Below are 24,126 nucleotides of genomic sequence, written 5' to 3'. Positions count from 1 at the left end.
CCTTAACTCAGATACATGGCCCCTCAGAGGAGGCATGAATTATAGTCTGGATTTAAGAACCTTTTGAAAGGCAAGTTCAAAAGATCTTACCTATTGCCCTAACCACTCCCCATTTCCCCTCATTCTCTCCACGCCAACCCAATGACACTCATGCCCCTTTCATGCCCATTCACCAGCGTGCACTATGTACATAACCAATGAGCCGTATAATAACAACAGCAAGTGTAGAACTGCTTGCTAGAGATAAAAAACACCCATTCACAAATCTTCTTTTGAAAAGAAACTGATATTCCTGCAACCCCACTAAGTGCCAGGCAAACAGACCATTAAAATATGAACAGAAATTTCGAACACTTCACACCTCTTAATCTTGTCCAAATAAACAGAGACATTGACAGATGTGATCACAGAAATAACAACTATTATAACCACTTAAAGATGACAATCAAACAAAGTCAACAATTTATTTTATAGTATTCTTGGTCTCATTGTGCTAACAAAGAATATTTACAGAATCTACTGAGGTAAGGAAAACATTAACTTTATTGAACATCACTTGGTATACTCTTCCCTTCCATGAGGTCTACAAGAGAGAGCAAGATCATGGGACATTGATCACTTCCTCTGATGATGCATACTGTCTCATTATCATATCACAATTAAAATTACCCCTTAAGCTGCAGACTTCACTTGTCACAACAGATCCTCTGCTGAGCTATTGCTTTTATTGGTTTTGCTCACAACAAGCATGCACAATGAGGACAGGAGGACATGAGGGGCCATGGGAGTGGTTAGGGGTGAGGTGGCATGAGGGATAGAGGGCCTAACTGCTTTTATCACAACTGGGAAGATGCCCTAGTACAAAAAGTCTTATGGAATGACACTGGCAACACAAGAGCAATATAAAATCAGCTAAAGTGTTCCTCTGTGTATATCCTGTGCAGCTTTCAGTATCTTGTCAAAAGCTTTCCTTTGTCACAGTTGCTGCCAAGGTGTTTGGCACCACTGGAATCTCAGCCAAAGGTGGGCCCACTTTTAAACAAAGGTGGTAATTCTGTAGTTTATCCTTCACAGTCTATGTTAGATTTTATGTGATGTGGTGAGGGGTTATGCAACTGAGAAATTGTTTCTTTGTGGTGCATTTGTGTCTGTTCTCTGGCAGTCTAGTGTTTGTGGGTGGAAATGCATCTGTAGACTGGTAGACATTTAATCTGTTGCAACCAAGTGTAGGTGGGTGGATATGTGTTTGATCTCTGGCAGCCTTTTACAGGTGGGTGGAGACCTATCTGATCCCCTGTGGCGCAATGGGAATAGAGACATGTCTGATCATTGACAGTCTATTGTGGATGGGTGGTTATGCATCTGTTTGTTATTGTTCTATTGATGAATGGATAAGCAACAAAATCCCAATAGTCTAGTGCCAGCAATCTCTGGCGATGTAGTGTAGGCATGCATCTGAATTGGCTTTTCATTGGAAAATAGACATGTATCTACTCTGTAACTTGGGATGATAGAGTGAGTGGCTAAATATCCAAAAGCCTCTCAAGGATTAGACAAGTGTTTGCTGCCTGGTAATCCAGTGTGAATAGGTGTATTTGTTTATATGTATATTTATATCTGTATATGTTTCTGATCCAAGATAGTGAAGCATAAATTTGAGTGACAATGCATCTGATACCTAATGTACATATCATATCACTGGAGACTTAGTTCATCCCAGATACTTTGTTCCTATTCATATTCAGACTTTTGATTCATAGGAGGCCTGTACGGTACCATATGGGACATACCAAAAAGTAGTTCTATAGTATTACAAGTGCATGTCAAGAAATCTTCACAATGGTACACACAGTCAGTCTAAAGATCAGTATAATATACACAGGATTTATCCAAACATTTCCAGAATACTTGATGCAATTTTGTTTTCTGCCAGCCAGCCAATCTTCTATCCATGCTAATGTGTTACCCTCTGTACCACAAATTTTTATTTTCTGCAATAACCTTTGATGTGCCACCTTATCAAATGCCTCCTGGAAATCTAAGTACAGTACATCCACAGGTTCCCCTTTATCCACAGCACGTTACTTCTTCAAGGAACTCCAATAACTTGGTTAAACATTATTTCCCTGACACAAAACCATGTTGACTCTGCATTGAGATTTTCTTGGTGCTCTGCTATAATCTCCTTAATAATAGCTTCCAGCAATTTTCCTATGACAGGTGTTAAATTAATTGGCCTGTAGTTTCCTGCTTTCTGTCTCCCTCCTATCTTGAATAGAGGAGTGCCATTCACAATTTTGCAATCTGATGGGACCTTCCAGAATTTAGGGGATTTTAGAAAATTAAAACCAATGCATCCACTATCTAAGAAGCCACTTATTTTAGGACCCTAGGATGAAATGGAGATTTGTCAGCTTTTAATAATTCTAATAATTTCTAAATAGTTCTAATAATTTTCTTAGTACTCTTTTCCTGGTGATTGCAATTGCTTTAAGTTCCTCCCTCCCTTGTACCTCCTGATTTACAATTATTTCTGGGATGTTATTTGTATCCTGTACAGTGAAGACAGACGCAAAATATCTGTTCAATTCATCCGCCATTTTCTTATTTTTCCATGATTGATTCCCCATTCTCACTCTCTGGAGAAGAAACGGCACGTTACTTACTCTTTTCCTTTTTAAATACTGGAGTTATGATCTGATTTTATATTTCTAGCTAGCTTTCTCTCATAGTCTAATTTCTCCTTCCTTATTAATCTTATAGTCATTCTTTGTTGTTCTTTATATTCTGTCCAATCTTTCTGCCATTCATCTTTCCAGAATTATACACTTTTTCTTTCAATTTGATACTATCTTTAAATTCCTTAGTCAGCCACAGATGGTGCAACTTCCTTGAGAATCTTTCTTTCTCACTGGCATCTTTTATTTTCTGAGTATTCCGAAATATCTCCTTAAATGTCTGCCACAGCATTTCTACTGACCTATCCCTTAACCTAATTTCCAGTTCTCTTTAGCCAGCTCTGTCTTCATGCCTTCATAATTGCCCTTATTTAAGTTTTAAACACTTGTCTTAGATCCACTCCTCTCTCCTTCAAACTGAACATGAAATTCAATTATATTATGATCACTGCTACCTAGGATCAGTATGAGGGCATTAATTAATCTTGTCTCCTTGCACATTACCAAATCCAGTACAGCCTGCTCTCCAACTGGCTCTAGAATATGCTTCTCTAAGAAATGGTCCCAAAAGTATTCTGTGAACTCGTCATCCTGGTTACCTTCGGCAATCTGAATCGTCCAATCGATATGTAGATTAAGATCACCCATGATTATTGCTGTACCTTTATCACAAACTCTGATTATTTATTACTATATATCCAGCCCTATAGTGTGTTTATTAAGGGGGCTTATAAACCACAAGTGACTTCTTACCTTTATTATTTCTCATCTCTACACAAACTGATTATACATCTTGATCTCCAGAACTAAGGTCATCTCTCTCTATTGTACCAATGTCATCCTAAATTAACAGAGCTGCCCCTCCACCTTTTCCTAGCTTCCTGTTCTTCTTAAATGTCATATATGCTTTACTATTCAGGCCTAAGCCTTTGTCATCCTGTAGCCATATCTCTGTCATGGCTATCAGATCATACATATTTATTTCTATTTGCGCTGTCAATTCAGCTGTCTTATTATGAATGCTATATGCATTCAAATACAAAGTCTTTAGTTCTGCCTTTTTAGACCTTTAGACCATAAGACCATAAGACATAGGAGCAGAAATTAGGCCATTCGGCCCATCGAGTTTGCTCCACCATTCAATCATGGCTGATAAGTTTCTCAACCCCATTCTCCCGCCTTCTCCCCACAACCTTTGATCCCCATACCAATCAAGAACCTATCCATCTCAGTTTTAAATACACTCAATGACCTGGCCTCCACAGCCATAGATTCACCACTCTCCGGCTAAAGGAGTTTCTCCTCATCTCTGTTCTAAAAGGTCTTCCCTTTACTCTGAGGCTGTGCCCTTGGGTCCTAGTCTCTCCTACTAATGGAAACATCTTCCCCACGTCCACTCTATCCAGGCCTTTCAGTATTCTGTAAGTTTCAATCAGATCCCCCCTCATCCTTCTAAACTCCATCGAGTATAGACCCAGAGTCCTCAAACGTTCCTCTATGTTAAGCCTTTCATTCCTGGGATCGTTCTCGTGAAGCTCCTCTGGACCCTCTCCAGGGCCAGCACATCCTTCCTGAGATACGTGGCCCAAAATTGCTCACAATATTCTAAATGTGGTCTGACCAGAGCCTTATAAAGCCTCAGCAGCACATCCCTGCTTTTATATTCTAGTCCTCTCGAAATAAATGCCAACATTACGTTTGCCTTCCTAACTACCGACTCAACCTGCAAGTTAACCTTAAGAGAATCCTGGACTAAGACTCCCAAATCCCTTTGCACTCCAGATTTCTGAATTCTCTCCCCATTTAGAAAATAGTCTATGCCTCTATTCTTCCTACCAAAGTGCATGCCCACGTTGTATTTCATCTGCCACTTCTTTGCCCATTCTCCTAACCTGTCCAAATCCTTCTGCAGCCTCCCCACCTCCTCAATACTACCTGTCCCTCCACCTATCTTTGTATCATCTGCAAACTTAGCCAGAATGCCCTCAGTTCCTTCATGTAGATCATTAATTTATAAAGTGAAAGACTGTGGTCCCAACACTGACCCCTGCGGAATCCCTCTAGTCACCGGCCGCCATCCTGAGAAGGACCCCCTTATCCCCACTCTCTGCCTCCTGCCAGGCAGCCAATCTTCTATCCATGCTAGTACCTTGCCTCTAACACCATGGGCTCTTATCTTACTGAGCAGCCTCCTGTGCGGCACCTTGTCAAAGGCCTTCTGGAAGTCCAAGTAGATAACATCCATTGGCTGCCCTTTGTCTAACCTACTCGTTACCTCCTCAAAGAATTCCAACAGATTTGTCAGGCATGACCTCCCCTTGATGAAACCATGCTGACTTTGCCCTATTTTACCATGCACTTCCAAGTATTTTGCAATGTCATCCTTAATAATGGACTCTAAAATCTTACCAACAACCGAGGTCAGGCTAATCAGCCCGTAATTTCCCGTCTTTTGCTTCACTCCCTTCTTAAACAGGGGGGTTACATTAGCGATTTTCCAGTTCTCTGGCACCCTCCCTGACTCGAGTGATTCTTGCAAGATCACCACTAACGCCTCCACTATCTCTTCAGCTATCTCCTTCAGAACTCTGGGTTGTAATCCATCTGGTCCAGGTGATTTATCCACCTTCAGACCTTTCAGTTTTCCTAGCACCTTCTCCTTGGTAATGGCCACCATACTCATCTCTGCCCCCTGATTCTCTTGAGCGTTGGGGATGTTACTCGTGTCTTCCACCGTGAAGACTGATGCAAAGTACCTAGTCAGTTCCTCCGCCATTTCTTTTTTCCCAACTACTACTTCTCCAGCGTCATTTTCCAGCGGCCCAATGTCCACTTTTGCCTCTATCTTACCCTTTATATATCTAAAAAAAACTCTTGGAATCTTCTTTTATGTTACTGGCTAGTTTACCCTCATATTTAATCTTCTCCCTCCTTATTTCTTTTTTAGTTGTCCTCTGTTGGTCTTTGTTGGCTTCCCAATCCCCTGGTTTGCCACTGCTCTTTGCTGCATTGTATGCTTTCTCTTTATCTTTTATGCTGTCCCTGACTTCCCTTGTCAGCCATGGTTGCCTCATCCTCCCTTTAGTATGCTTCTTCTTCCTCGGGATGAATTTTTGCTGTGTCTCCCAAATTACTCCCAGAAACTCCTGCCATTGCTGTTCCACTGTCTTTCCTGCTAGGCTCATCTCCCAGTCAATTCTGGCCAGCTCCTCCGTCATGCCTCTGTAGTTTCCTTTATTCAACTGTCATACCGTTACATCTGATTCCAGCTTTTTCCTCTCAAATTGCAGGGTAAATTCTATCATATTATGGTCACTTCCTCCTAAGGGGTCCTTCACCTTAAGCTCCCTTATCAAATCTGCCTCATTAAACATCACTAAATCTAGAATTGCCTGTTCCCTAGTGGGCTCCACCACAAGCTGCTCCAAAAAGCCATCTCGTAAACATTCCACAAATTCCTTTTCTTGGGATCCACTACCAACCTGATTTTCCCAGTCTACCTGCATATTGAAATCCCCCATGATCACTGTAACCTTGCCTTTCTTACACACCTTTTCTATCTCCCGGTGGATCTTGTGCCCCACATCCTGACTACTGTTCGGAGGGCTGTACATAACTCCCGTTATGGTTTTTTTACCTTTGCGGTTCCTCAACTCTGCCCACACAGATTATACATCATCTGACCATACGTCATTTCATGCTATTGATTTAATTTAATTTCTTACTAACAAAGCAACCCCACCCCCTCTGCCAACCTGCCTATCTTTTCGATTGGATGTATATCCTTGGATATTTAGCTCCCAGTCCTGATCCCCTTGCAGCCATGTCTCTGTAATACCCACCACATCTAGCTGCCAATTTCAATCTGCGCCACAAGCTCATTTACCTTATTTTGTATATTGCGCGCATTCAGATACAACACCTTCAGTCCTGTATTTCACCTCCCCTTTCTCATTGTCATCCCTTTATCTGATGTGCTTGAAGTTAGATTCCTAGCCCTTTCCAAACACTCTGTCCTATTTTGTGTTCTGGAGACTTTAATAGCCTTCCCTGGGCTCTCCTTTCTTTTCAGTTTTTTCATAATTTTCCATGAAGTTGAATCCACCCCCCCACAAGCTAACCTGCTGCTTTGTTTCCCATTAGTCAAAATTCTTGGAGTTTTACCCTTCCCTCCACCGCCCCCCCCCCCCCGCCCCCACCCACTTTCTAGTTTAAAGTCCTGCTGACCACCCTATTTACCCTTTTCGCTAGAACATTGGTCCCAGATCAGTTCAGGTGGAGACCGTCCCAATGGTGCAGATCCCTCCTGTTCCAATACTGATGCCAGTGCCCATGAAATGGAACACTTTTTTCCCACACCACTCCTTTAGCCACGTATTTACTTCCCTTATTCTCACGTCCCTATGCCAACTTGCACGTGGCTCGGGTAGTAATCCGGAGAATATAACCCTTGAGGACCTGTTCTTTAATTTAGTTCCTAGTTCCTGATAATCCCCAAACAGGTCCTCTTTCCTAGTTTTACCTATGTTATTTGTCCTGACGTGGACCACAAGAACTGGATCCTCCCCCTCCCTCTCCAATATCCTTTCAAGCCGGTAGGAGATGTCCCTCACCCTGGCACCGGGCATGCAACATACTATGCGGGACTCTCGATCCTGCTTACAAAGGATGCTATCAATTCCCCTAATTATAGAATCACCTACAAATACCACTTGTCTTTTTGCTCCCCCCTCTTGAATGGCCTCCTGTGCCACGGTGCCGTGGTCAGTTGGCTTATCCTCCCTACAGCCCTGTTCCTCATCCTCACAGGGAGCAAGTACCTCATACCTGTTGGACAAGGTCAAGAGCTGAGGCTCCTCTGTTCCTGAACACAGGATCCCTCTACCTGCCTCACTTGCAGTCACACCCTGCTGACCCTGACCACTGACCAAACTTGAGGTACTTAATCTACCGGGTGTGACCGCCTCCTGAAACAAAGCGTCCAGGTAACTCTCCCCCTCCCGGATGTGCCGCAGCATCCGGAGTTCGGACTCCAGCTCATCAATTCTGAGCCGGAGTTTGGACTCCAGCTCATCAATTCTGAGCCGGAGTTCCTCCAGCAACCAACACTTGCTGCAGATGTGGTCACTGCGGCTCGCAATGGGATCTGCCAGCTCCCACATCATACAGCTACAGCACATCACCTGCCCAGCCATCTCGACTTAGATAATTAATTTATTAATTAGCTTTGCAGTGTTTTTTTTTCAAATTTCATGCAGATTTCGTACCAACCAATCAGGTCACAGGTTTCCTGTGATGTCACTTTTTCAGTTTTGGCTTCAGTTACTCTGTGCCCCGAGGTCACCGCTCCGGTGCTCCTCCCTCCGAGTCTGCTCCCTGGAGACAAGGCCGTGAATCCCGAGGTAAGCTAGATTTATACCCACCGCTCTGGTGCTCCTCCCTCCGAGTCTGCTCTCTGGAGACAAGGCCGCGAATCCCCAAGGTAAGCTAGATTTATACTCACCGCTCCGGTGCTCCTCCCTCTGAGTCTGCTCCCAGGATTTACTCACCAATCAGCTGCTTGTTCTTTAAAATCCACTTTCAGAAGAGTGTCCCTCGCAGGTCTGGTGCACCCCTGAAGGCACTGCCTCTTCCTCTCTCTTTTTTAGGTTTGAGGAGGAGGGAGGGATGGAAACACTACAGCAATGTAATGTTTGGGGCTATTCTGTTCTTTGACAGTGGGTCCTCCTCAATTCCCTCCTGAGTTGCGGTGGCTGCGGTGACTTCTCCCAGAATGCTTCAGTCACTTCTCACCAGCGCCCTCTGTTGGATTTTTACATATTTTTTTAATCTCTAGCCTTATCTGCTGGTGCACTCTTAGTTTTGTACACTTTGTCCTATCCTGCCATTCTCTGATCTTCATTTCCCTCAATCTTACCATGCTCTCTTGCCTTGTCTTCTCTATTTAATTTATCACATCTTCCCAAACTTAATCCCTTGTTCCCACTATTTAGTTTAAAGCCCTCTCTCCTGCCCTATTTATATGACTCTGCCAGAACACTCGTTCCAGCACAGTTCAGGTAAAGACCATCCCAACGGTACACCTCCCACTTTCCACTGGTTCCAGTGCCCTGTGAATCAAAACCTATTTCTCTCACACCAATCTTTAAGCCACACATTTAACTCTCTAATCGGATTTACCCCCTCGAGGCTCAGGTAGCAACCCAGAAATTATTACCTTTGAGGTTCTGCTTTTTCTGCTGTTGGGCGCAAATGTTACTTGCCACTTCTCAGCCCAAGCCTGGATATTGTCCAGATCTTGCTGCATTGGACATGGACTGCTTCAGTATCTGAGGAGTCACGAATCATGCTGAACATTGTGCAATCATCAGCAAACATCCACACCTCTGACCTTATGGTGGAAGGAATGTCATTGATGAAGCAGCTGAAGATGGTTGGGCCAAGGACACTACCCTATGGAACTCCTGCAGTGATCTTCTGGAACTGAAATGATTGCCCTCCAACAGCCAGAACCACCTTCCCTTGTGCTAGGTATGCTCCAACAAGCGAAGAGTTTTCCCCCTGATTTCCATTGACTCCAATTTTGCTAGGGATCCTTGATGGCACACTCAGTCAAATGCTGCCTTGATGTCAAGGGCAATCACTCTCACCTCACCTCTGGAGTTCAGCTCTTTGGTCCATGTTTTAATCAAAGCTATAATGAGGTCAGGAGCTGAGTGACGCTGGTGCAACCCAAACTGAGCATCAGTGAGCCGGTTATTTCTAAGCAAGTGCCGCTCGATAGCACTGTTGATGACCCTTTCCATCACTTTGATGATCAAGAGTAGAATGACGGGGCAGTAATTGACAGTGTTGGATTTGTTTTGCTTTTTGTGGATGGAACACACCTGGGCAATTTTCCACATTGCCACGTAGATGCCTAATTTGCTGCTAGTGGAAGAAATTTACAATGGTCCTCACAGAGCCTTGTGGCAGAAAGCAGTCAGAAAAGTTAGCTTGGAAGCTATGAGAAGACAGTTGAGTATCTGCTGGCAACCAAAACTAGGAGCTGAGGCATCTATAGTTGTGAGGTTATTAAAGAAAAGTTGGAGGGTTGCTTAGGCAAAAAGGAAGGATCCCCATAAAGTATTACCTTGAAGAGTAGCTGGAATACTGAGCAGAGTTAAAGTGAATTCCAGAGTGCCGTGGCATACCTTATGGGTTGATCCCTACAGAAGCGAATGAACTTTCAGGATTCTGTAGTGTGTAAGGGAATTCTTGGTGATAGTGAAAAGTAGAAATAAGTTCATAGCTTAAGCAATTATAAACTATGGCGTTAAGTTAATGGTGCTTGCTTTGTTTAATTCTTACATAAGTTCAAGTTTGTTTTTGTTTAAAAACATGAAATCTTGTGGTGTAATTCTAGTTATTCAGTAATTCAGTTAATAATGGGGTGTTTGGATTTCTCTTCAAATGTTAATGGTCCCTAACAAGATCATAACAATCTCTATAGCACTGTATATCATCTAATGACAGAAAACTATGCCACTGAACAAAGCCAGTCTAGAAATGGATCCATAGAACCACACTGTAGTGACTGGATCTGTCCATAAATTGCTACAATACCACACTGAGCTTCACCACAGTTACCTACACTACTATAAAACACATTAGCAGATCTCTATTTTGCCATGCAGTTTTTCCGAAATGTACAATATACAATACAGCGCAGTATCGATCTGAAGACTGAACAGAGTAACACAACACAGCTCACCCTACTGTGCTTAAATAGAAAAGTAAAGCACCAAAGACAGAACATTTCAATAATCTCCAACTGATTTCAAGCTAAGCAACATTTTCATTGAGTTTTATTGACTTTATTGTTGAGTCTTCTTAGAACCAAGTAAACTTCATGAAGAGGATGAGAGAAAAGGATGTATGTTCTATGTCAGAAACTTACACTAGTTTTGGTATTTTGCCAAAACATCAGTGGTCAGTTTCTGTTGCAGCATAACCCAACTGTGTCAATGTGTGGTGCAGTTCATTTTTTTCTCTCCCTCCCAAAAGTACACAACTGGCCACTGGTCTATATATCTTCTAGCTTTGGAGCAGCTGGCTATAAAATATCAATGCATACAGCTTATCCTAGATATCAAAATGCTGTGCTGCATTACAGTTAACTGTATGACCACAGAGTTTTAATGTCTTTTATTTATTGTTAGCTCAGGGCTGTAAATGTAATGGGACATTTTCTGCATATCAAGGAAGACTATTTAATTTGATGAATATCTGACTGCAAACCAGGGGCGGTTGTGCCATCTGTATTTTCTAAACTAGTAATATATGCAAAAGAGTAACAATAAAATAAACCGCAAAACACAGTTAGCATAGAGCATTTTGTAAATGTGTTTTGATTAGCAGTGAACCCTGAACCATTGCCTTAATTGAGAACCATAAAAAGTGAAACATTGTACATTTTTCTCATTCTTTCTTATTTGCAAGTGTTTCTTCACATAGCCTGTGACCTCTACGCAGACTTGTCTATACTTCATGCAGGCATTGCTCTGATACTGATGTTCCTGATTCATTTATGAGTGTGGTTGTGAATAATCCAAGTCTGTAAAAATACTCTGTTCATAACTTAACACTGTATCGTACTAATAGTCTTGGTATCAATAAAAACTCTGCACCAAACCAGCATTGGTGAATTTCAGCTCCTCAGTCTGGGCAGAATTCTGACACAGGTCTAGAAGTGAAAGGACAATATGCTTTCTAACTCACTGCACCATTCTTTTCCAAAATGTGTTATGAGTATTATGGCTGGAATTTTCCAGCCCCTTTGGAGTCGGGCGTCATGGTGGGCGGTAGGGGGGGTGGGTGGCGGTGACAATCTGGTAAGGAGGCCAAAAATCGGTTTTACGTCTTTGTGAAACCAGTTTGCGATTGTCTGCTCCACCCGTCAATGGCGGGTTGCATTTCCTGCCACCGCATGTCAGGAACATCATTTTAATTCATTTGTATCTAATTAAAAGCTCTGCTTGCCAGAATCATGCCCCCAAGCTGGATCATCTGGGCATGTTAGTATGATTGCACACTGACGTGTTTCACAACTGGACATAAGCAACATACACCTGGCAAATTGAACTTCAAGGGGATCTTGGAGTTGAGTCCGTACAACCTTGTGCAGTGCTCGCGAGCATCGCCCGCAGGACATCAAGAAAGAGGCGCCGTGCATTCAGCGGAGGCATAGGCAAGTCGCTTTTTCCCCGCTGGTTTTCAGTTTGGTGACGGGGCAAAGGCCCCACTGTGGGTCAGGCCAGGAGGGGTGGGGGGAAAGACGGTATAGACCGAAGGGAATACACCAGCGCATACTGGGAGGGTGGGAAGCAAGGCAGCACAGACTGAAGGAAGTACTCAAGCACACGTCGGGGGTGGGCTGGAGGGAGGGTGGGTGAGGCAAGTAGACATGCTCTTGGAAAAACTTGTCAAAAGTGAACATTCTTTCTCAGCTGAGACCGTTCAGCTGCAGCTGTGTTGAAATGCTTGGAGTTGGACCTCTGAAGTTTTTCTGCCCACTCAAGTAACGCAAATGCATAAAAATGCCACCAAATGCCCCAGAACTTTTCACCTCTTGGGCGCAGATTGCAAATTAATGTGTGCTTTAGGGGGCAGCAGAACAATTGGACAACTGGGCAAGTTGTACAATCCCCTTGTGAAAGGTGGCCATGGCGCAGTCATTGCTGGAGGCACTCACAGTCCCTTGCAATGTCTTTATTAAGATTTGGACCAGTATCCATCATGGTTCAAGCTAACAGTGCAGCCTTGCAGTGCAGGTTAGGAGAATGCCTGCACCTGAGCTGAGAGCACTGCATGCAGTCCAGTGGCTGAAAATACTGTTAATCGGTCAAGTGGAGTCGGGCGGAGGTGGCTGGGGTTTTGGACAGCCAATGAACACACTACACACTGGCCATCCACGTGCTGGCCAGCACTCTCCTGCATGCATTAAGGGACCTTCAGACCTAACCAAGAGAGGTTCTTAGTACACCCATGCGAACCCACGTGTCTCTCTCTCTCTTTGATTCCACAGGAGGAGAACATCAGGATCATGCACTGGCCAGACAAGGCAGGCATGCTCGGAAGGCCCTCAGAGCCGCAAGATTCATGGAGGATGATGATGAGATGCAGTGAGGACAGTCCTAATATCCTCACCTTGCATCCATGAACGTTTGACTCCTGTGTTGCTGATGGCAGTGCACATACCCTCAGTGCTCAGGCTCATGTCATGAAGACACAGCGGAGGTCCTAATAGTCGCTAGATTCCGGGAGAATGATGACGACATGCAATGAGGACACTCCATAGATCTTCACATAGCCTCTGTGAATGTCTGACTCCTGTCTGGCTGAGGGCAGCTCACTTGCTGTCTGTGATCAGGGTTACATTATGGAGATGCATCTGTGAAACTTTAAATACACCTGATCACTTGTCAGCCTTCAGCACCTGTTCCCTTCAGGAGCACAGCACCACCAGTCACAGATGCTGCAGAGATGGGGGGCCAGCTCCAACTATAAGGTGCTGAGAGCATACTGAAAGAATGACGGAACTCTGTGATGCCTGTCCGCTACATTCTGGCAGCAATGACAAGCATCATCAAGGTGCAGGCATCACTACTGTGTCCAGTGAGTGTGAAGCCAGATCATCACTTTGAACTGAAGGTTACACATTGCACAGGGAAGAGGCCCTGGACTGAGACACCTGCCTTTATCTTGTGCAGGGACCAAGTAAGACCCCTCCAGACTGCCTCCAACTCTGCTGTGCGTGTCGGGGGAGCACCAAGGTAGTGGCAGGGTTAGGAAGGTTAAGAAGATGCAAATCTTTTGAGTCAAAGCAATTAAACTAAATTAACAAATCTGAGTTACACGAAGACTGCTGATCATAACAAGGAGCCATAGGCAGGGAGACATCCTTGGGAGTTTATTTACAATAGTGAACATTATGTGCAAGTGATTAACACCCATGCCCAGACTGCAACTATTGACCCCTTAATTCACATTTTGATTTAATGTTGGTAAGTTTCCTTTGCATTTTTTCAGTTGCTTTTGCAGTTTCCCTTTAAGGGGCTGCTTTTACTTTATCCCTGATTTTGTTAATTTAGTTTAATTGTTCTGACTCAAAAGAGTTACATCTTCTTTGACCTCCTAACCGTGCTGCTACATCTAGTTGCTCCCCCGGTATCCACAGCAGAGGTGGAGGAAGCCTGGAGGAGTCTTATTGTGTGGCAGTGGCACGTTCCTCGACCTGTGTAGCTGGAGCTGCTGGGGTCACAGGAAGAGGGGATTCGAGTGGGCCAGACACTCCCAGAGTCACCTGGGTGGATGGCCTCAGGGTGTGCACCTGCTTACCCTTCTTCCTATGTGTTCCCGAGGGCTCCTGGCTGACTCCTTGAGGAGAATGGGAAGCACGAGCTGCCCCGCACCCCTCTCATATTGACACTGTTGGAAGCCAATGATGGCATCAGCGATGGAGTTCAGCCTGCGGAGCAGTGCAGGACCGATATCTGGGACCAAGGTCTCCATGGCGGCAGCCTTCCTACCAGTGTTGACCTTGATGCATTGGCATGCTGGCGCTTTCACCTCAGACTGAAGGTGGACAGACTCCTCCATCAGCCTTTGCAATCTGAGGAGTGCAGTGGACATCCCTTCCTGTTGTTCCCAAGCTTGACTTTGCAGCTCCAGCAACTGAGGTATGACCGAGTCCGGAGGTTCATCATCTGACTTGGATTCAGCAGATTTCTGGACTCCAGCAGTCCTCCACGTGCCGGAAACTTGAGAAGTCCCTGCCACTGTCTGCTGTGGATCAGACAGTGCGACGCACTCACCAGTTAGTGATCCCAAGGCTACTCTAGATCTAGGTCCCACCGAGGTGTGTGTCTGCGCTAGTGGAGGATGTGGGTGAGCGCTGTGATGGGCCTTCAATTAGGGTGACAACAGATTCTTCTTCCGAGGTGTCTTCAGGGCTTAAGTCGAGGATCGGGCTCATGGACCCCCTCGGCTACTTCCCAGACGTGCCTGCCAAAACAAGGAGGGATAATCAGTGCCTGGCAGCGGACTGTGGAACATGGGGACTCGCTCATAGCATTATTGTCTGATGGATGTTGCACTGCTGGATTCTCACTTGGTTGAGTGCCGCCGACCTCACCGTTAGCACAGGAATGGTCCAGATCGTCGCTGGCCAGCTGGGTGCCTCTATTTTCAAGATCCGTGAGGACCTTGATATCAGGCATTCCTCCGCTAGTCTGCAACCTCTCCCTTTTATTGTGTGCCAGCTTGACCTGCATGAAGATAGATGGAGAGGGTGTAAGCAGGAGGCCTGCCAGGCCAGATGAGAAGGATGCCTGGAATGTCTGGGTGGTGAGTGGTGACACGATCCACAGGGCAGATGAAGGTGTGTTTGAGAGAGTGAATGGTGATGGCCTTTGAACTGTCGATGTGTGTTGGGTTTGTGAGTGTGTGAGTGCACAGTGATGAGAAGAGTGACTTACCCTGGCAGAACAGAGGAGGTCATTCATCTTCTTTTGGCACTGGGTGGCTGTCCTGTTTTACAAGGCGTTGGCGTTGACCACTGCTGCCAATGCCTCCCATGCTGGATTGGTGACCTTGCTTGCTTGACTTCACCCAGAGCAGGGATAGAGGACTTCATGACAGGCCTTCATTGTGTCCAGTAGGCACCTGAGGGAGGCATTGCTAAATTTGGGGGCAGCATGATTCCTCCCTTTAGCAGCCATATCTTTGCAGAAGCTTCTGATCCCTTAGAGAGTGCTAGCTCTGTGCAGGGGCACCCTTTAAATATGGCACCTAGATTACTGACAGCCTGAGGTGATGGTGGGGGCGGGCAAATCAGAGGTTGCCCCACCAGCGATCGGCATGTTTCCCGGGAATGCATTATTAATGAGGTGGGATGTGCCAGGAATAGGACGACAGGGCACGTAAGCCATCATTGCGGCCAATGGGTAAAACGTCCTTTTTCTCGCCCGCTACCGCACTTTGCGCAAATCTGGGTTCATTCCATCCTATATCTCCTGCAATATCAAGCTAGGTATTTTGTCACTTTTACTATCAAATGCAACTTGTGTTTGATTACATCATGAAATGCTTCAAGCAATCTTGTAGCTGCAGTCCTTGAGTGATTTCATCAAGCAACATTTCAATAAGTATTTTGTTCAGCTATCATGATCTCTATAATGGCATAGTCACGTCATATGCCCTTAAAGCTTATTAGGAAGATTGACAATTTACTTCAAAGTCAGCCTGAAATATGTACTCCAGAGGGTCAGGTGACTTATTTTCTGGTTGCTATACAGACAGGGACTAACTTTATGGCTGGAAGTGTCCCTGAAAAGTCATTAAAATGTCAATGGCCTTCCCAGGCGATGATGACTGCCCTCTCCATTTCAACTGAAGAGACTTAAAGTAACAATGGCTGTCAGACTTTCTGGCCCCATGAAGATGGGATTTCAAATAAAGACATTCAGGAAGCTACTCATGGCTGGAACGTTGATAGGATACTATTCATTCTCCACTGTGTGACAATTACATCTGCCATCAACCCACTTGTGGACAACGCAATACATTGATACTATTGTCACATGACAGGAGATAGCCAATATCTTGCAATCCACTAAGATAAAAGCAAAAAGCAAAAAACTGCGATGCTGGAAATCCAAAACAGAAACAAAAATACCTGGAAAAGCTCAGCAGGTCTGATAGCATCTGTGGAGAGGAACACAATTAACATTTCGAAGAGTTCTGCTGACTCTTCTACAGAACTAAGGAAAAATAGAAAAGAGGTGAAATATAAGCTGGTTTAAGGGGGGTGGGACAAGTAGAGCTGGATAGAGGGCCAGTGATAGGTGGAGATAACCAAAAGATGTCATAGACAAAAGGGCAAAGAGGTGCTGAAGCTGGTGATATTATCTAAGGAATATGATAATAAAGGTACAGATAGCCCTAGTGGGGGTGGGGTGGGGGGAAGGGATCGAAATAGGCTAAAAGGCAGAGATAAAACAATGGATGGAAGTACATTTAAAAATATAAATTATTGGAAAAAAGGGGGGTCGGAAGGGGGGTGGGGATGGAGGAGAGAGTTCATGATCTAAAATTGTTGAACTCAATATTCAGTTCGGAAGGCTGTAAAGTGCCTAGTTGGAAGATGAGGTGCTGTTCCTCCAGTTTGCGTTGAGCTTTACTGGAACAATGCAGCAGGCCAAGGACGGACATGTGGGCATGAGAGCAGGGTGGAGTGTTGAAATGGCAAGCGACAGGGAGGTCTGGGTCTGCTTGCGGACAGATCAAAGGTGTTCCGCAAAGCGATCACCCAGCCTGCGTTTGGTCTCTCCAATGTAGAGGAAACCGCATTGGGAGCAGCGAATGCAGTAGACTAAATTGAGGGAAATGGAAATGAAATGCTGCTTCACTTGAAAGGAGTGTTTGGGCCCTTGGATGGTGGGGAGAGCGGAAGTAAAAGGGCAGGTGACCGCTTTGGGGAAAACCTTCAGTCTGTCCGCAAGCATGACCCAGACCTCCCTGTCGCTTGCCATTTCAACACACCACCCTGCTCTCATGCCCACATGTCCGTCCTTGGCCTGCTGCAATGTTCCAGTGAAGCTCAACGCAAACTGGAGGAACAGCACCTCATCTTCCGACTAGGCACTTTACAGCCTTCCAGACTGAATATTGAGTTCAGCAATTTTAGATCATGAACTCTCTCCTCTATCCCCAACCCCTTTCCGATCCCCCTTTTTTCCAATAATTTATATAGATTTTTCTTTTCCCACCCATTTCCATTATTTTTAAATGTATTTCCATCCATTGTTTTATCTCTGCCTTTTAGCCTATTTCGATCCCTTCCCCCCACCCCACCCCCACTAGGGCTATCTGTACCTTTATTATCATATTCCTTAGATAATATCACCAGCTTCAACACCTCTTTGCCCTTTTGTCTATGACATCTTTTGGTTATCTCCACCTATCACTGGCCCTCTATCCAGCTCTGCCTGCCCCACCCCACCTTAAACCAGCTTATATTTCACCTCTTTTCTATTTTTCTTTAGTTCTGTTGAAGAGTCATAGGGACTCGAAACGTTAACTGTGTTCCTCTCCGCAGATCTTGCTGAGTTCTTGCAATCCACAATTGCAGCCCAGCGAGTCAGGCTGGGATACAGAGACCAGAGGGAAACCACCTCTTCCCAAGCATTGCCCTCGAGGTGGCTGTGGTGGGGAAGGGACTGTTGTTCACCTCCTTGCGGAATGTGCCTTTGCAAAGAAGGTCTGGAGAGAGATGCAGTGGTTTCTGTCGAGGTTCATCCCAAGCAGAAATGTGATACAGCGTAGATTCTGCGCTCTACGGGCTGTTCCCAGGGACACACACCGAGACAAACATCAATTGCAGCTGGAGGATCATCAACTTGGTGAAAGACGCTCTTTGGTCAGCCTGAACTTGTTGGTCTTCCAGTGCAAAGAGTTGTCCCCGACCGAGTGTTGCAGACTGGCACATTCCAAAGTCCAGGACTACGTGCTGAGGGATGCACGAAAGCTTGGGGCAGCCACCGCAAAGGCGCAGTGGGGAAAGGTCGCTGTCTAAGACCTTTCTGCCAGAGTGCACCAAGGGGCTGGGAATTGTATAGACCCCTCAGGCTGTACGGCTCACAATGGATATATGCATTGAATACTAATTGTATTATAATTGTACTGAAGCACCTCAGAGTGCAACATGATGTATGTTGATAACTCCAATACCATGGCACTGTCTGACTGTTCTGATCGTATTGAAATGATTGTAATATTCATTGATTGTATTGAAGCACCTCGTGATCCATGTGTAAAAGTTGAATCTGATTGCACTTTTGTGATGGCTATTTAGAAATGTTTTGTAATGTTCTTTCAGGTATTTTATGAATAAAGCATATTTTTCAAAAAAAAACCTCTTGCCAAGCACAAGATTGGGCCCTGCCTCGAAAAGAAAGTCATCTCAGGCAGTGAAATGCAGCTAATTTGATTTATCTACAGGGTCACAAGTTTTTACTACAGGAGCTCAAGCTCAATTTTGTTGGAAAAAGCCATAAACGTCCAACCTCCATTGTCTTCACGGAACCAAGAGAATCCTTCTGGCCTGCAATGTCTCAACCTCCATCTTAAGGACAGTTTAAAAAGTGACCTGTTTCTTTTATCCTTTAAGTAATTTAAGTGCATGTTACATCTTTAGAGATGAAATTTTCTTGTTGTGTTTCTATTATGTGTGACAAGTGAGTGTTTGTTTCAGTTACATTTTTGGTGTTGTGAGAAATAAACGTTTATACAATCTTTTGATTTAAACTTAAATGAAAGTCTGTTTCATGGAAAAAGTGGGAGATTATCCCACATCTCTCCCTGTCTGTAGAAGATTGGGGGCTTGAGTCCAGAATTTGAAATAATTAGACAATGCTGGACGAGTCGCTTGTTTTGTAATCCAGAGGCCCAGGCTAATGTCCTGGAATACAGGGGTTCAAATCCCACCATGCTAGCTGGTGGAATTTAAATTGAATTAATAATCTGGAATTGAAAGACTAATCTCACTAACGGTGACCATGAAACCATTGTTGATTGTCATAAAAAACCTATCTGGTTCACTAATGTCCTTTAGGGAAGGAAATCTGCCATTATTACCTGGTCTGGCCTACATGTGACTTCAGATCCACAATGCTCCACAGTAATGTGGCTGACTCTTAACTGCCTTCTGAAATGGTATGGCAAGCCAGTCAGTTCGAGAGAAATCAGGGATGGGCAACACATGCCAGCCTTGCCATCGACACCCACATCCCATGAAAGAAGAAAAAAAGTGGAAGTGGGTGGTAAAATTGATTACCGGAACTGTAAACACAAAGGAAAAATCAATCAGCAGACTTTCTCGTAAGTTCACTGTGCTCAGTATTTAAGATGGCCACATCCGATGCTAAAAACCTTTGTAGATCAGGATGAAATAACTTGGATTGCATTAAAAGCAGTAAATATTGAGGACCTAAGAGTTGTAGTCAAGCAGGTAGACGTGAATCTAAGACCTAAGGTAAGAAAGGTCAAAATCATCCAAATTCTAGCAAACCGTTTTGATGTAGAACCAGAGAGAGAGGAAATAAGTATAGATTCAGAAACTGACAAAGTAGTGTTAGCTAGAATGCAAACAGATAAGGAAATTGCCATGCAAAAGCTGGAAGTGGAGTTCCAAATGCAAAGAGAAAAAGAAGAGAGAAATGGAAAAGGTGGAAAGAAGAAAGGGAAAGAGAAAAGGAGAGAGAAATGCACCGAGAGAGAGAGGGAGAGCGCATCGGATGTGGCCATCTTAAATACTGAGCACAGTGAATTTATGAGAAAGTCTGCTGATTGATTTTTCCTTTTGTGTTTTCAGTTCCAGGTAATCTGAGCTGGAAAAGGCAGAGCTGCAATTGGATGATATGGGTGCCGCTCGGGTTTCTGATTCTGATTCAGATTCAGGTTCAGAGCAGTGTCTTGATTTTCTGAAACACTTATGGTTAGTGCCCAAATTCAATGAAGAAGTCAAACTCTATTTTGTTTGAGAAGATTGCTAAGAGGTTAAAATGGTCAAAAGAGTCTTGGCCCTTCCTTTTGTTCGGTTAATAAATTGGAAGAGCTCACAAAGCTTATTACATGTTAACAGAGGGAGGCTCTGTGGACCATGAACAGTTGAGAGCTGCCATTTTAAATGCATATGAATTAATATCCAAGGCATGCTGTCAGAAATTCAGACGCTCCTGGAAAAAGCCTGCCCAGGCGTTCACTGAATTTGAAAGAGAGAAACATATGACTTTTGTTCTCTGGATTAAACCTGTGGCTGTGGCCATGCAAGTTGTAAGTTTATGTTTTAATGTAACAGCAACATACCAGAATGTTTGTAAAGAATTTGTTGAAAGGGAAAATCACCCCTAGCTTTCCTAAGAATCAAGAAAAAAAGATAAACATTTTTGGGAGATACAGGTTGCACAAAAATTTTGTGGCAGGAGATGGAGATTTCCTGCCTGAAAGCAGAGCAGATGACAGAGTGCTGGTTAAGCAGCTTACCGGTGAATGTTTGAAGGTTCTCTTATTTAAGATATACCTGCAGAGGAAGTTGGTTACAGGGCTGGCAACAGTTGGGGCGATTCCAAGTTTACCCATGCAAGGTGCAGATTTTTTACTGGGTCATGACCTAGACGGATCAGAAGTATTCTCCCCCAAGGTTCCAGGACAGTCTGCAGAGACTGTAAACAATGGAGAGGTTAAAAAGTAAAATGCTGCAGAGATTCAAGGAGTTGCAGAAACTTCTGCAAGAATCCAACAGATGGAGACAAAGTCACCAGAATTTATACAGGCTGAAACAGGGAAAATACTGAAATTAAAAGAGCAATCAATCATTGACAGAAATGCACTGGAAGTGTGTTTAGCAGATACCATTTTAAAAGAAGTTAAATAGTGATGAACAAAGTTCCCAGGTTAGGAAGCAGGAAGTGAGGAACATGCCTCATGTAGTTGAAGTGCCACAGGTGAATGCAGTGGAGTCTGAACAAACACCTGGAGGGAGTAAAATCCCATTCGACATGGGACAGATCGGGGAAAAACCTACTCCAGAAATACAAGACGGAAAGAAGGTAGTACGAGGAAAATTAAAAGATTCTTGTGAAACCCACAGGAGGACTAAAAGTGAAGTCAGTGCAGATTTTACCACTGAAGATTTAAGCAAGCAGATTTTACAGGTTCCAGATCTTAGGCCATCTGAACCCAGCAACATAACCTCAAAACTCAATAAGAATGAAGTGGAGGAGGAAGGAGAGAGTTTAGGTGCATTACATGTGCCAAAAGACAGTCCAACACCTAGCGCTGAATTTCTCCCCTGTCGGGGGTGAAGTTGAAGGGCGGGTGCGCACGGGCACGCTTCCGATCGGCGCCCCCAATTGAGGGCACGGTGACATTTTACGTGGGTGGGCCAATTAAGGCCCACAGAGCGTGACGTCCGCACAGAAGCACTATGCGCTCCCTGTGTGGTTAGGGGGGAGGAGGGGATCGCAAAATCGAGAGTGCGTCCTTTCGTACGCCCGCACAAAAGAGCGCACCCATCTCCCTGAGGCTAAGTGCTGCTTCAGGGAGATTGGCTCTAAATGTTAAAAGCAGAAAAATAAAATTTCCCTCACATGCCCCCTCATGTGACAATGTCACATGAGTTGGGACATGTCCATAATTTTTACAAAAACTTTATTAAAATTTTAAAAAACCTACATGAAACCTCATCCCGTCGGCGGATGAGGTTTTGTGCTTTTTCTAATTCGCGCTGGGGCTCCTGGCCTGCCCGTCAACCTTAAGGTTGGACGGGCAGGTCCTTTAATTACTTAATTGACTCTGTCAATGGCCTCAATTGGCCATTGACAGGTCAGCGGGCGCGCAGCTGATTTTGCTGCGCCCCTGCCTACCTGAATGTTTAAATGGGGCGCGGTGACGTCGGGAGCTCCCCCCTACGCCACTGCGCGTCATTTTACGCGTCGGTGAGTGGGCCCCGCCCCCGCTCGCCGACGCGTAAAATCCTGCCCCTAATGTTACCCTCAAAATCAGGGTTACCAACTTGCCTGACACGGAAATGCTTAAACCATGGGTTGGAGAGACAGCAGCCGAACAATTGAAATCTTTTCAGACATTGCTGCAAACGACAGAAGCAGTTACAAGCTGAGATGACCACAATTTGCATAGTAAGACCAGGAGTAGCAAGCTATAGGCCATGCGTAGATCTCAATGCTTCATGAAGCAGTAAACTCACAAGAAATCATGTGTTTCTTTGTACAAGAGTAATAGAAGAACCATCAATGCATACTAGCAAAAATATTATGCCTTCAACAACACTTAAGAGACTTAAAGGTGGAAAAGGCAAAGAAGGTGTCAAGCTTCTTTTCATGGCCAGAATTTTACATTTAGCATGCGGGTGTGCGCCCGACACGCGTGAGCATAATATGACGCGCGATGACATCGAGCACATGTCCTGACGTCATCGTGCACTTGTGTGATATTTCATTTGGCGGGAGTGCGCTTGAGTTGGCTGCGCACCCGCTGATATTGAAAGGCCTATTAAGGCCATTAACAAGCTAATTAACTTGAAATTTACGCTGCCCGTCCAACGGCTGGTGGGCAGGTGAAAAGGCCAAGCGGCCTTTACATTTTTTAGGAAACCTCATCCACGAGCGGGATGAGGTTTGAAAGCTAATACAAATTAAATAAAAACATTATTTTGAAATTAAAAACATGTCCCATCTCATCTGACACAGTCACATGAGAGGACATGTTTCATCAAATTTTTATAGTCTTTATTATTTTTTTTAAAAAAGCTCTTCAATCTCCCTGAGGCAGCTCCATGCCTCAGGGAGATTGAAGCGCTCTTTCGCACACAAGCACAAACTGCGCGCCAGGCCCACTCTCCCTCCTCCCCCCGCCTGCTTAGGCAGTGCTCAGTGCTGCCACCTGAGATCCACGCAGGGCGAGTCTTAATTGGTCTGCCCGTGTGAAATCGCGGTGTGGAGCTGATTGCTGGCGACGGTCGGCTTCCCAACAGCCACCGCCCGCTCCCGCCAAGCCTGCCTAACAAGGGAAACATTCTGGCCCATATTTTCCAGCCTTCCCAACAACCAAACCCTACAACCAAAAACAGGAAGTATTTTTAATTTTGCCTCATCTTCAGGAATGATAAGAAGCAAAATGTTACATGTAAGCTGTAGCAGGTTAATAACTGTGAATTTCGGGAGTGCATGGGAATCAACGTGTAGGAATGTTGCTATTGCATTTTACTCTCTGCGATGTGAGAAAGAAAAATGAAATGTCAAGAAATTTCATTTTTCCTCTTTTTGTGAGGAGATGTCATGGTCACGACAAATGCCTGTAAAGCTTATTAAGAAGATGGACACTTTACTTAAAAGGCAGCCTGAAATGTGGACAATTAAGCTTCACAAAATGGACTCCAGGTGGGTTAGGTGACTTATTTTGTGGTTTCTACACAGAGACTAACTTCATGTCTGGACATGTCTCTGGAAAGTCATTAAAATGTAAATGGCCTTCCCAAGTGTTGATGCTCACTCATTCCATTTCAATTGAAGAGACTTAGGCCTGAATCTTTTACCTAGGGAGCTGCAGACCTCCACAGAATAAATGAAAAAACAAAAATGCTGCAAAATATGCCCATGCAGCACAATCAAGCACCTGAAAGCATACCTCATAAAAAAAACAGTCCCTAGATATCTATTTTTATTTTATTTCCCCATGGAGTTTTCATCCTGCCCTGGATTGAGGCTTGAGCAAAAATGTAAAGGCCCCTTGGCCTGTCTGCCAGCCATAAAGTGGACAGGCCACGAAAAATCACTTTCAAATGCCTCCTTAATGGGTTTAATTGCCCATTTAATTGTCAGCAGACGCA

Source organism: Cetorhinus maximus, chromosome 16, assembly GCF_964194155.1.
Source record: "Cetorhinus maximus chromosome 16, sCetMax3.hap1.1, whole genome shotgun sequence".
Taxonomy (NCBI): domain Eukaryota; kingdom Metazoa; phylum Chordata; class Chondrichthyes; order Lamniformes; family Cetorhinidae; genus Cetorhinus; species Cetorhinus maximus.
Note: the sequence above shows the minus strand (reverse complement) of the source record.